This window comes from Lissotriton helveticus, chromosome 5_1 (genome assembly GCF_964261635.1).
Source record: "Lissotriton helveticus chromosome 5_1, aLisHel1.1, whole genome shotgun sequence".
Classification (NCBI taxonomy): Eukaryota; Metazoa; Chordata; class Amphibia; order Caudata; family Salamandridae; genus Lissotriton; species Lissotriton helveticus.
In genome coordinates, this window is record NC_136065.1 from 757,454,154 (window position 1) to 757,466,945 (window position 12,792).

The window sequence follows — 12,792 nt, forward strand, 5'->3', positions numbered from 1 at the left end:
AAGAAAGAGGAGGATTTCCGGTCATGGTGGCTCTTATGGGGTCTGACAGGATGGGATGTGTTATATATGCATCATGGGAAATGTAAGTTTTTATTGGCTGCTGTGAGTGTCATTAAATGAAAGAGAAAGCATAATCCTCGCCCCCTTGTCCTTAATAGAATTGAAAATTCTAGGCACGATAGCTAGCTAATTTGTTTATCCATGCGATGCTCTGAGGCAGAGGAAACAGATAACTGAAATGGGGTGGGCTACTGAAGCAACCTTCACTCACGCCAAATATTTTGCGGGTCAGGGAAAGGAGAGGCTCCGATCCAAGTTTATTCAATCCAAATTTAGGAGCCCAGGTTCTGCATGTCCTGAATCCAAGCGGAGTCTTGTTAAACCGCAGCTGAAAACGATGGAGAGCGTAAGGTTATACAGAAGAAATACATATGAAAATATACAAAGGAGCGTAGCGTGCCTGCACGCTGAAACGAAGCATCATAACTGTAAGTGTAATAGTCACAAACAAAGGACAAAGTGAAACGCTGCGGCAGAGAACAACGCACTAAATCATAATTCAGTAACAGTCCACGAACCAACAACCTCCCCAATTACTCATGGACGTTAAGCTTGGTTGGCCCAGTACGACCTTGCACCGCCCTTTGATAATATTCGCGCTATAAAAATCGTAATTCAGTACTCCTGATCTTGTAACCAAGACGGTATGGTTAAACCCGTACGGACTCCATTACCAATGAGCACTTCAGCGTTTTATGTAAACAGAGCTACTATTGGCAGAGGATATCAACGATTCTCCAATCCCAGGCCACTTTACATATTGCGACCTCCCCCGACCACTCTCGGCGTACTTTCTGCCGTGTGATTGGCAGTCGTATGACCCGGAAGTACTGCAATTACGGAAGGACGTGGAAGTGCTGAAATTACTTACAAACGCCGCCCTTTAAAAAGATTAATTTCCTACAACGGACTTTGGGCTGAATTTACGGACAGACATTGTAAGTGGGGCAAACTATAGGGGCTTTGTTGGGAGAGAAGCCTATATAGGGATACCAATCTGGTGTTCTTTAGGTGCTTGTTAACAGCAATAACACTTTTAAAGGACATGGCAGTGGGTTGTCAGGTGGGTACTTGCGGTTATCTTAAGGTTGCTCAAGAGGCTACTTTATTCCAAAGGAACATTCCTATTTCATAGAATCCTGCAAGAGATTCAAACGTGTGGCAGAAAACGTATAAGTGTTTGCGTTAATACCAGGGGTCTCATAGGTTCAAAAGATGTAAGTCACAGACGGTCCTTCTCAGCGATTACACCGACCCCTTCATATGACACAAATTTCTGCCCCGTGCATTCAAAGGAAGCCAGAGGGAGGGGAGGAGCAATCCAATAAATACAGAGCAATGTAAGTGCGGGATTGCATAGATTAAGTGGAATTTTATCGCTATGTCGGAGGTAAATAGGTAGACCAGAACAACGCTATAGTGGTCTCGAGAAACTAGTAGTGTAGCCCTTTGCAGATAACAAGTTGGTATTAAAAACCTTAGAGAGCGTGGAATCATGAAGGGATTAAAGAGAATCATTCGTCAAGGGGAAGGGGCGTCTCAGATCTAGTGTAACTACTGAAAAGTCATGCTGCGGAGGAGAAACTAGCTAGCAGCACCAACATGGAGTGCGTGTCTCTATTTGGTAATCAATAGGATTATTTCTTGTGATTGTCCTATCCAGTGACCAAACGATTTCTAAACTCCGTCGAGGTTAAGGCGAACTTTGGGTGCACATGGCGTTGTTTAATGCAAGGTAAAAATTAGGTTCTATATGTGTCTCGTACATGCTGTCTTGACGACACATTGTGGCCTCATTATTCAAGTCCCACACCTAGAAGCATAAACCTAGATCAAAGACAGACCAAATAACTAGTGTTAAGATGAATGTCCCACATAACGCGTTTTATGAAGACCCAAATCACTGTATTATTAATGCAACACATTCCAGAGTAGTAGGCCCGAGTTGCTGCGTTTACATTACCTAGTTGTATAATGATAGAACACGAGGTAAACCGTCTTAGGTAGAATTGTTCGTTGTTGTGCAGGAACGTCTCCAAGGTTTTGATGAATAATCAAAGCCCTTTTGAAGAAACACAACCCAAGCGTTATCATCTCAAGCTGTTCAGGAACCAACTGACCCAGTTTGGAATGTCCACTCACAATATTTTAGGAGTTGATTGAACAAAGCATAAAGTAAAGCAGTAAAACATCACGTATTCCCTTCGTTTCATACCATACATGTAAGCTTGAAATGCAGACAAAACACAATTTAAAACAAAGATAACCTGCTCAAAATAGTTATTTCAGATAAACTAAACTTGCATAGATAGTCAAAAAACTTTACTTCGCTATGTTTTAAAGCATAGAAAGTACATCAAATATAAGCATAATTTGATTCTTCATGGCAGACCAAAGAAATGACGTCCAGGAATGGCATACCTAGGGATCAGTCATCGTCTGAAAAAGTATAACGCTTCAATTATATTTGCGTACGAGTGGGAAAATGAATCTTTTTCTTTGTACATTGTAAAATCTTCAAAAAATTAAATATGTAAGTCTGTTTGAGGTGATTTCCAATCACAGGGGCATGAGGACAGGTGTACGGCCTACCCATTACTCGGATAACCCAACATCAATAGGATCTAGTTTAGGCGGATCTCACTAGAATAAAGCCGCGCTAGGGGTTTGACACTGTAGCTAGGTATGAATGCAAATCCTGTGTAATGGTGGGAGACAATTGATATATCTTCACAGTGGATTTCGTTAATTAGCTTCTCTTGTCTATCTAGCAGCATTTAATAAGAACATTTCCTTATTATTTGCCTTAGAAATCGACCCCCAGTGATGTGGGATCTCCTATAACTTCAATAAGCCCAAATGCCTCAATGTACATTTTACATATTGTAGCCACCAGATTTTTTTGTGCAAAGTCTATGTTTAGACAATCCCTCAGTATGCTCTGGTTAAGGTTAACCGTCTCCCTTCTCCAAATTGAATGTCACGATTAAGATTAGCGCTAAACGTATCATATCAGAAAGAAAGGAGGCCCCATGTTCAGTGTGCCACTTAAAATTAGCGCAACTACGAGGGAGAGCTAGCAACTTTTTATAAAAAACACCCTTTATGCGCTGATGGGAATTTATAAAAATCACCCTTTATGCGCTGATGGGAATCTATTTGCGCCATTCCCTACACCCCTCCCTATATGTGGCAGTGGATATAGCTTTAGCATTATGTTCTCTTTTTAATTTCCAGAATAGGTTTAGTCCCAAGTTTCTTAATCAAGAAAAAAATTGCAGATATACTGTTTTTCTATTACCAGGGCTCGATTAGCTACCATGCTGTTCCAAGTATTCTTTTCATCAAAGAGGATCCATAATTAGGAGAAAGTATGCACCACTTCCAGCCTTCATGTATCTATGTGAAATACTGGTGGTTTCCTCAGACAGCCCCCTGCCGCAAGTACATAGGTTTTCGCCTCATAACATACATTGGCATGAAAATACAATAGAAGTCTATTTCTCGAAGGTCTTGCAATACTTACTGTAATTGTATTTGTATAGCGTTTACTACCCCTGTTGAGGCGCTGAATCGCTTTTTGGTGAGTAGGGTGCTACTCTGTAACCCATAGTGGATTAGTGGTAGATAGGATAAAGTAAGAGTCAAGAAAGGGTTATTAAGGAGATCATATTAGTTAAATGAGGTCTGGAATGAGTCAAAGGAGAGATGGAGGAGGGAAGAGTCAAGAAAGGGTTTTTAGGGATCTCATGATGGTACAATGAGATTTGATATTAGTCTGAGAGTACAGGTAGAGGATATATTGAAAGAGGTATAGGATGAGACTTGGAGTAGTGAACTGGGGAGAGTTGAACTGTATTTTATTGTATTTATTTCTATTTGTTTATTTTTTCTACAGTAGAAGTAGAGTAAAAATATATGGATGCATACCTACATAGGAAGGTAGACGTGTATATGGAAAAGAATAAAGATATAAAGCTGTTTTATAAAAAGTCCCATATGTACATGTATCTATAAATAGAAACTCTGACTTTCAAGTGTTCCAGTACATACAGCTAATTTTTTAATGTATTTTTACATTTTCTTCTTGTTTTTGTAAATTGTTTTTTAAAAAGTTTATTTATATTTGTTTTCCTAATATTTCAGTAGCAAAGCACTTATAGATACAATTGCAATGATCATATTTGCACATTGTGATGGATTAAATAAGAGACCCATAATCATATAATCAAATAGCTCATATGTAAACTATGCACTGACCTACATACATGTTAAACATAAAATAATATATATTGTAACCATAAGTAATGTATATATTAGTTATACACATCTATAAGGATAGCTATATATTTTTAACCAATACTATATATTTTTGCAAAGAAATATACAGATCTAAATTCCCACATGTAATCAAATTATCCATGTTTACGTACACATGCATATGCTGTAAATTTGTGTTTTAAGTGTGGTGGTCATGTAGGAGGAAAGAGCCATCTCAAGTAGTGTTCTGAAGATAAGCTAGTTATCCATGGATCTTATGTTTGGTGGTAGTGAATTTGGGGGTAGTGTGTGGCTACTTGACAGAGAAAGATGTACCACCGATGTTTTTTTCTTGCATATGCTGGGGTTTTAGAAGCGAGGTGTCAACCTGGAACGGAGGTTTCTTTGTTGTATGTATTTAGTGATTTTATTCCTGATGAAAAGTGGTTGTGGTCCATGTATTGCTTTGTGGGTTCTGAAAAGCAGCTTGAAGGTGGATCATTTGGCAACTGGTAACCATCATAGGGCCCTCAAGGCAGCCGAGATGTGGGCTTGTGGCTTTACATGTAGTAGTAGTCTGGCAGCAGGGTTCGGAATCCATTGCAGTCTTTTCATGTTTGATTAAGATGATCAGGGTTAGAGGCTAATGATGTAATGAAGTTTAAACCGTACAAGAGAGATATTAGCTTGGGGCTTGTATGAAACTCCTATGTGGGGGAAGATGCATGCCATAGTTTTTATAGAAATGAAGTGGATCACCAATTGCGCAGACGACCTCACTCCACTGAAGAACCCCCCAGGCGAGTCGCGCAACAGGAAATCCTCATGGTTCACCGACACCCTCAAAAACTCAAAGAAATCCTGCCAAACCCTCGAAAAAACCTGGCGCCACGAGCAGACTACCGAAAACATGACTGCCCTCAAGAACGCCACTTGAGAACACCACCAGCTGATCCGCACCACCAAAAGGGCATCGTTCAAAGAGCGGCTAGACAGCAACACCCACAACAGCAAGGAACTCTTAAGCATCGTCAAGGAGCTCTCCAACCCTAGCGCCAGCAACAACAACATCACACCATCACAAGACCTCTGCAACTCCCTCGCCACGTTCTTCCACCGCAAAATCACAGACATGCACGCCAGCTTCGGACCCCAGACTCCGCATCCAACCACCGACCCACACCACCTTCCTCAGCGCCTGGAACCCCATCAGCACCGAATACACCTCCCTCGCCATGAACACCATCCACTCTGGCTCCCCCTCTGACCCTTGCCCCCTCCACATCTTCAACTAAGCCGACATCATCATCGCACCCCACCTCCGGAACATCTTAAACAAATCCTTCACGTCAGCCACCTTCCCTGAGAGCTGGAAGCACGCAGAAATCAATGCCCTTCTGAAGAAACCCACAGCGGACCCCAAAGACCTCAAGAACTTCCGCCCCATCTCTCTCCTTCCCTTCCCGGCTAAAGTCATTGAGAAAACCGTCAATAAACAGCTGATTGCTTTCCTCGAGGCAAACGACTCGCTCGACCCGTCCCAGTCCGGATTGCGAAAGTGTGCGCATGACCGCCCTCCAGTAACGTGCTATGTCGGGACTGAGCCAGAGTATGTGGGAGAGTGAGCCCTCTCCGCCACATTGTTGAAGTCAGAGCAGTGTGCCTGCCCGGTTATTTTGTGTAAGAGCGTCTGTGTATAGTAAGTGCGATGAAGGATTTTTAATTGTACCAACTTAAGTTTAGACGATATCGCTACCTCCTTAGGGGACTCTAGTGCTTCTTGCCATTCTGTGTCATCGAACTCACCTACTTCTCATTCCCGTTTGATTTTAAGGGCTTCGGTGGGATCTAACTGGTTATTTATTATTTTCCGATAGGTTTGGGAGATGGCTTTTAGGTCTCGCCTGAGCCAGCGCATGCGCTGATCTGGGAAGACATTTAATGAGTGGGCTTTAGAAATCCGACCACAATCTTTTGCTGGCCTAGAGCGTGCAGTTATGTGCACAGAAACGCCATTCCCTGCATCGCTCGATCAGGCGTCTTCTGGCTTGCTCTCCCAAGCAGACAGAATTGTTCAGTACATTGCCATGAGGCTGGAATTACCACTGCACAATGGTGTAACACGGCGAGTCAGTCCCGGGCACGAAAGCATGAACCCGCAGACATTCCGCAAGTGGCTCCCCCCTGGAACACAGACTTGTGATTATCATTTGTCATTAGTCATCCTCGAGAGACGCTGGAGTAGCCCCGTTGCCTTTCGGTGTGCTCTTTCTGAACTTAAAATAAAATAGTGGAGAAATTACTGCATTGAAAGTTACAACGTTCGTGGTCTTTAACCCTTCTAAAACTACATGTAATATATTCATTTTAAAGAATCATTTAGTCGAAGGAACAGTGGAGCAGCGCCATCTGGTGGCCTAAATACCCACGGAAGGAATGATACATTAGACTGAATTAACATTCAAACAGCCCAGAGTTTGTCCTGCCTCTGTTACATCAATACCCTTCCATCGGCAAATACACTGCATTTCCCTGATGATGAAGAACGTGCAATATTCATTGTGCAGTCCTAATTTATCGAGAAACAGTCCGCGCTGACAGACTCGGGACTCGTGCTTGAAACCAAAACAATGTTAACATATTTAAAATCTAAACATCTTTGGAACATGAAATTCAGACCACGTGCTGCGGGTAAGCTCGCGAAGTTGCCTTGCCGGACTGGTGGGCGAAACCAATCAATGTAAACTGTTTAAATGGCCGTCAGCGTGAAGAACCAGCATTATTTCCTTCATTGGCATAAACGCTGCCGTATTATAACACGAGTGTCCCTAGGTCAGCGCTTGCATCTTAGGTGCCATGAATCAGCTTGTGCACAACCCCAGCACCTGCCTGCACTGGCCCTCCGGTGCACCGCGAGGCACCATGCTTGCCCCCCTGATTGCTGCAACCTTACAGCGCCGACTCCCTAGCGAACCCGGGAGCCTGAATCTCTATTTTATGCCACGCAGAGCGGGATGTCTAACAGATCCAGCGCTTTATTACTGCTTGGAACCTCACCCGCTAGCCATCGGCATTCCCACTTGAATGTCGCTCTGCCAGATGCAATATTCGGGACCCAAGCCTTCCACCTCGTGCGTAGTTGTGGTGTTTGCAGTCCCATCCATGCTAAAGGCACTAGCCAGGGCTTTAAGTGGGATGAAAAAACTGGGGGGGGGGGGGGGAGGCTCAAGGGGACATGGCCAATGTAATTAAGGGCGTGGCTTAATAACCGTACTTTAAAAATCTGTGTTTAGCATAGTGTGCCTCCCAACTTGTATTTTGCTGTTACTGTCATTGCATCCAGATATGATACAACAAGTGACATCATACCTACAAGTCAGGACTATTGGCTTTGTCAATGGTTGTTAGTTGCATAAGATAAACAAGCAGCAACTATAGCTTGTATAAAATATTGAAAAAGCTTTCACTTAAAGCCCTGGTGACACCACGACAATATTGCTGCTCCTTAGTTTAAAAAAGATAAGGGAAATCCAGAGAGAAGATGACTCTTTAAAGGATTTCCCTTCCCCCCTACAACACTCACCCGGCATGACGTCCTGCCGTAACTTCTCCACTTGTGAGTAGTGTGAGCAGGGTACATCAATATGCCTGCTGTCTCGAAATGGGTCTGTATTGTGCTCTGTTTTGTGCCCTGGCACTTTTTTCCAGACTACAGTCTGCTGTCACTGCAGTCCGAACAAAAACAGACCATCTGTGCCAGCGCACAAAACAGAGCCCGATAGAGACCAATTTTGAGGCCCCTTTAAACAAGCATTGGCATAGCCAATATGTCTCACTTTTGGGACCTTATAAGTGTTTAGCCATGCAACAGTTGATGTTGTAGCACCAAGGATATTGTGCTGCCTAACTAAATACTTATAAGGTCCCAAAAGCGAGACCTATTGGCTATGCCAGTGCTTGTTTATTGAGATGATCTGCGAGGAGCCGATCTTCCAGTGGTGAAGATTCTGGAAACTGTGTTCCCGGTGGAATCATTGCCACAAGTCCATGTCTGATCTGTATGTAACGAAATGTTTGTTTTTGCTACTCCATACGTGACCTGTAATTGGGCAAATGTGACCATTCACCCTTTCTTTAACAGATCTCCCACCCTTGAGATTCCTATCAGGTCCCACTGCTGAAAACCTTTGGTGTTGCACAGTGTACCTAATCTTTTTGTGTCCCATAATGACATGGCCTGTGTTATTACTCCCTCCTATCCCAGTGCTCTTTGTGCCTCAAACCAGATTTTGATAGTGTGTGCCGTTGGGCCGGGGAGGTTGTCTCTCCTGATCTTATTGTATAGTGCACCCATAATCCCTGCAGTTTATAGGAGGTGTCTATCCATGCGATATACTGGGTCGTCTTGGGGTACGTGAAGCCATTGATTTATGACAACGAGCTGCGAGGCCCAATAATATACTTTGATTATGGGGAGGGCAATAGCACTGTCATATCAACTTCTTGTTAGTTTATGCATTGCTATACGTGGCGGTTTCCCATCCCGTAGCAGACTGGTCACTTCTGCATTTATCGCTGTATAATATGCTGGGGTGACTGGGAACGGTGTATTCTGCAGTGCATATAGGAATCTGGGAAGCACCATTATTTTAAAGAGGGCTCCTCTCCCAGAAGCGTTAGTGGTAGTGAACGCCAATGCTGGACTTCGCGACGAAATCCCATCAGGGGCTGTGTGAGGTTTTCAGCAATGAATTGTGTTTTATCGTGTGTTATGTACACCCCAAGGTATTTAAAACCTCTATCCGCTACCTGTATTTCGCATCCCCGTGGAAGCCGTGGAGCACATAAAGGAGCGACTTTTCCCAGTTTATGGCCTGCCTATATGATGTACATATATCTAACCGGTATTTAATCTAACGCGCTGGGGATGCCAGGTATAGTAGTATATCGTCCGCATATAGTGAGATGCGATCTTCCCAGCCCATGGCCCATTTTAAACCGTGGATCACTTGGTCTTGACGTATCCAGGCGGCCAAAGGCTCTAATACTAGCGCAAAGAGGAGCAGTGATAAGGGGCAGAATTGCTGTGTCCCCCCTACCCAACGGGAAGTCGGTCGATATATGGCAGTTCGCTACAACCTGCGCCAATGGCTGTGTACAGAGTAACTGGACCCATGTGCAGAAGTTGGGACCGAATCACAGGTGTCGAAGGACTGCAAATAAGAAGGGCCATTCAAGTAGGTCGAACGCCATTCGTGCATCAAGCGACAGAATAACTGCGTCTTCCTCTATAGTAGATCTGCGCTCGATGACACTGTGTAGCCATCGCAAATTAAGGGCAGTGTTCCGATTTGTTTAAGTTTATTTATTTTGCATAGTTATTAAAAACCATTGCAGTATTTGCTTTTAAAAAGATGCAATAAAATTGTTATACAATAATAAAAAAACGTTAAACAGAAGCTAACAATATTGTGCATTAAAAAAGCGGTAGCTGTACAGACATGTTTTTTTAACAAAAGTGCTAGTGGTCTGCCCTTATGCAATGAATAGAAACCTAAATGAGTAGGTAACATTATTATACGTTTAAAACAAAAAACGTTGCTATACAAACTATTATTGTTTAATGAATGAGCAAGTGCTCCGTCCTTTGGAGAAAGCCAGTCCCAAATTTTAAGTTAGTTGCCCCATAGAGGGTCCTAACTTGTCTGTCTGTTCCGCTATGGCAATTTTAGGTGTTTTTTGTTCGGCCAACTTTATGTATTTTACTAATCTGCAATTCAGCTGTGTGTTTCCTGGGTTAAAGCAAGCCAACACTGCTTGTCTTCTAGTGCGGGTTCCTAATTGCTTGAGGGAAGCTTTTAATAGCAGTAACCGTTCTTGATGTAAATCCTTACAGGTACAGATTAGGTGTAAAATGTCTCCTTGCTTGTTACACAGCCTGCACTCACTAGGAGTTCTAGCCCTTAGCCATAGTGGAAGATGCTGAGTGCATGAGAGGATGCCAAGTCTTTACCTTAAGAATTTCATTTTTAGCTCTTTGGAATAGCCCTGATTAAAGTACTTCTGCAGTGCAAGTGATTTGTACGAGTTCAAGGTCATCCAGGCATGGGACCTTTCTGCAAAGGTTGCCTTCTCCTCGACAACTGCAATTTGTTTTACACTTTTCCGTGCCAATTTTTTTAAAGTTGCATGTGCAAGTTGAGTATTCCAGAGATCCACGAGCTTGGTGCTTTCCAGAGATGTCTGAAGATATCTCTTTGCTTGGCAAGAGTCCCTGTGCTGGATTTCATTCCACAGTAGTTGGTTTAGCTTGTTGGGAGTGGCATTTCTGATCTTGTGCCAGCAGATAACATAGGAGCAGTGTCTGGCCAGGGATTGTTGAAGGAGGCCAAACTTCAACCTTATTTGCGCCGGTGACTTGTAATGTGGGAGACAAAACATAATCCTGTAAGCTTTGACCAACGTGCTGTCTAGTACTTTGGCATCTCTCCCCTGCAATGCTTCACTGCCGCTGGTGATCGTAGGGAGTATTTTGGCCTGGGCTACCTTCAGCAGCGGGCTCAATGTTGGCCCCGTCAGTTTGATAGCAAGTTTTTTTAATTGAAAAAGCTATTACCAGCCCTCTCCTTCTTCTTATTTCCTCTTTTTGGCATTTAAATGTTGCTTCCTTGTCTATTATGACTCCTAGATATTTATAATCCTGTGAGGTTTCTAATTGATTGCATTGCCATTCAGAAGCCAATTCCTCTGCTGATTTCTTTTGCTGTTTATCGACATTGACTGTGTCTTGCTGAGATTGATTTTTAGATTATTTTTTGTGGCGTAGTTCTGCATTTCCGTCAGTAGGAGTTGGAGACCCACATAAGTGTTGCTGAGCAGAACTACGTCGTCTGCATACATAAGGTTGGTCAATATTTTTCCACCTAGCTTCGGGGAGTATGAATTGCAAGCATTAAGTGCCTTCGGGAGATCAGCCATGAATAGATTAAACGGGGTGGGAGCAAGCACACATCCCTGTTTCAGGCCTTTGGTTGTCGGGACTTTAGAAGAGAGGTGGGTTCCGCCCCCTAATTTCACCTGTACCCAGGTATGTGTGTGGAGAAGAGACAAGATGTTTAAGATGGGTTGCGAAATTCCCCAACTCGCCAACTTCACCCACAGTCCACCCCTCTCCACATTATCGAATGCTGTGCTAAAGTCAATAAAGCACAAGTGTAAAGGAAGATTTGAGGTTTTTGCTGCATCTATCAATATGGAGATTGTGAGAATGTTAGTTGATGTACCCGCCATCTTGCGAAAGCCAGTTTGATTTAGCGGTATTATCTCGTTTGCCTCTGCCCAAGTTGTAAGTTCCTCTAAAATCGTACCCGCAAAATATTTTGCTTCATTGTCTATCAAGGCAATTAGTCGATAATTGCTTGGCTCACCAGATCTCGCCTAGCGAACTCAGCGCATGTGCTGCTTCGCCTTGGCAAGACTATTGTTGTCGGTTTAGTACGGAAGGGAGACAAACCATGTGTGCACACGGACAAGTGATGTGCACGCGCATGGCGTTGCCTCTCTGGCGTCTCCTTTGAAGGGGGACAGTAAATGGCACGCGTACGGACAGAAGATGTGCACTCCGTACACGTGCACATCTCCTGTCCCCACGTGAACACAGTACGCGCCTGGTGCGCTTTCACTTTCCCTCAATTTGTTGTAAGGACTGGTTATTTTCCCTAAAAGCCTCTGCGATGAAAGGAATTTCCTCTGGCTTGCAGGAACAGACCAATTTTGTTCAGATGTCGGGCAGGCAAGTAACGTAGGAATGTTCGTTTAGCTTCTTTAAAGTACCAATTTATTTTATCCTTACTACGGTTGTTGAATGTATTTTATATTCCGTGCTTTTATGCTCATTTACCGAATAAAGATACTTTCACCACCAACGGGTTACCAACAGCAACACTAGATAATTACAGGGTTACAATGTCAGTCAGAGGCAGAAAGTGCTGTTTAAAGAAGAAGTGTACGCTGTGCAGCTGTGCCATTTTTGCTACTGTTGTCCTTGGCCTCCGAGAGCTACCCTGTATTTTCATGTTTCCAGTTTGGCAGAAGTCTGTTTGGCACCGAAGGTGGCAACTTCATGTTTCTATTCTTTGGCAACTAAGTAATGTTGATATATATTAGGGGCAGCAATTGCTGTTGCGTCATTGTGAGAATTAGAACAAAAGCTGAAGAGGTCAACGGATGACAAATGTTTACTTTTGGGTAAGAATGGCGTCTGCGAGATGGAGGTTGGACACTGCGCACAGAAAGAAATCTTGAACCCACTGCTTTCCTTAGTTGGTTTGGTTGAGGGCCTGCCTTGAGGGAATCCACATAATTTTGCAAGAAGGCAGATCCCCGGAAGTGGTTACCTGTGCAAATACATGTAGGGAGAGGCTTGTGTATTATGTTCTGTAAAGATCCTCTTTCAACAAGCATTTGCAATGC

At 43.4% G+C, this 12,792-nt stretch overlaps 1 protein-coding gene across 8 annotated transcripts in view; it reads left to right on the top strand.

The window, feature by feature from the left end:
• The first annotated feature begins 865 nt into the window (after positions 1 to 865).
• The window catches only part of SEC24C (SEC24 homolog C, COPII component), a 1,539,459-nt gene continuing 1,527,532 nt past the window's right edge, over positions 866 to 12,792 (top strand). For 3 of the 8 annotated variants that reach the window (XM_078643230.1, XM_078643232.1, XM_078643235.1), the window contains exon 1: positions 871 to 998. The gene's annotated coding sequence lies outside the window, so the exon portion shown is untranslated. Of the gene's footprint in view, positions 1,124 to 12,792 lie in introns of all 8 variants that reach the window. The other 5 variants (XM_078643231.1, XM_078643236.1, XM_078643234.1 and 2 more) reach the window with 4 other exon arrangements.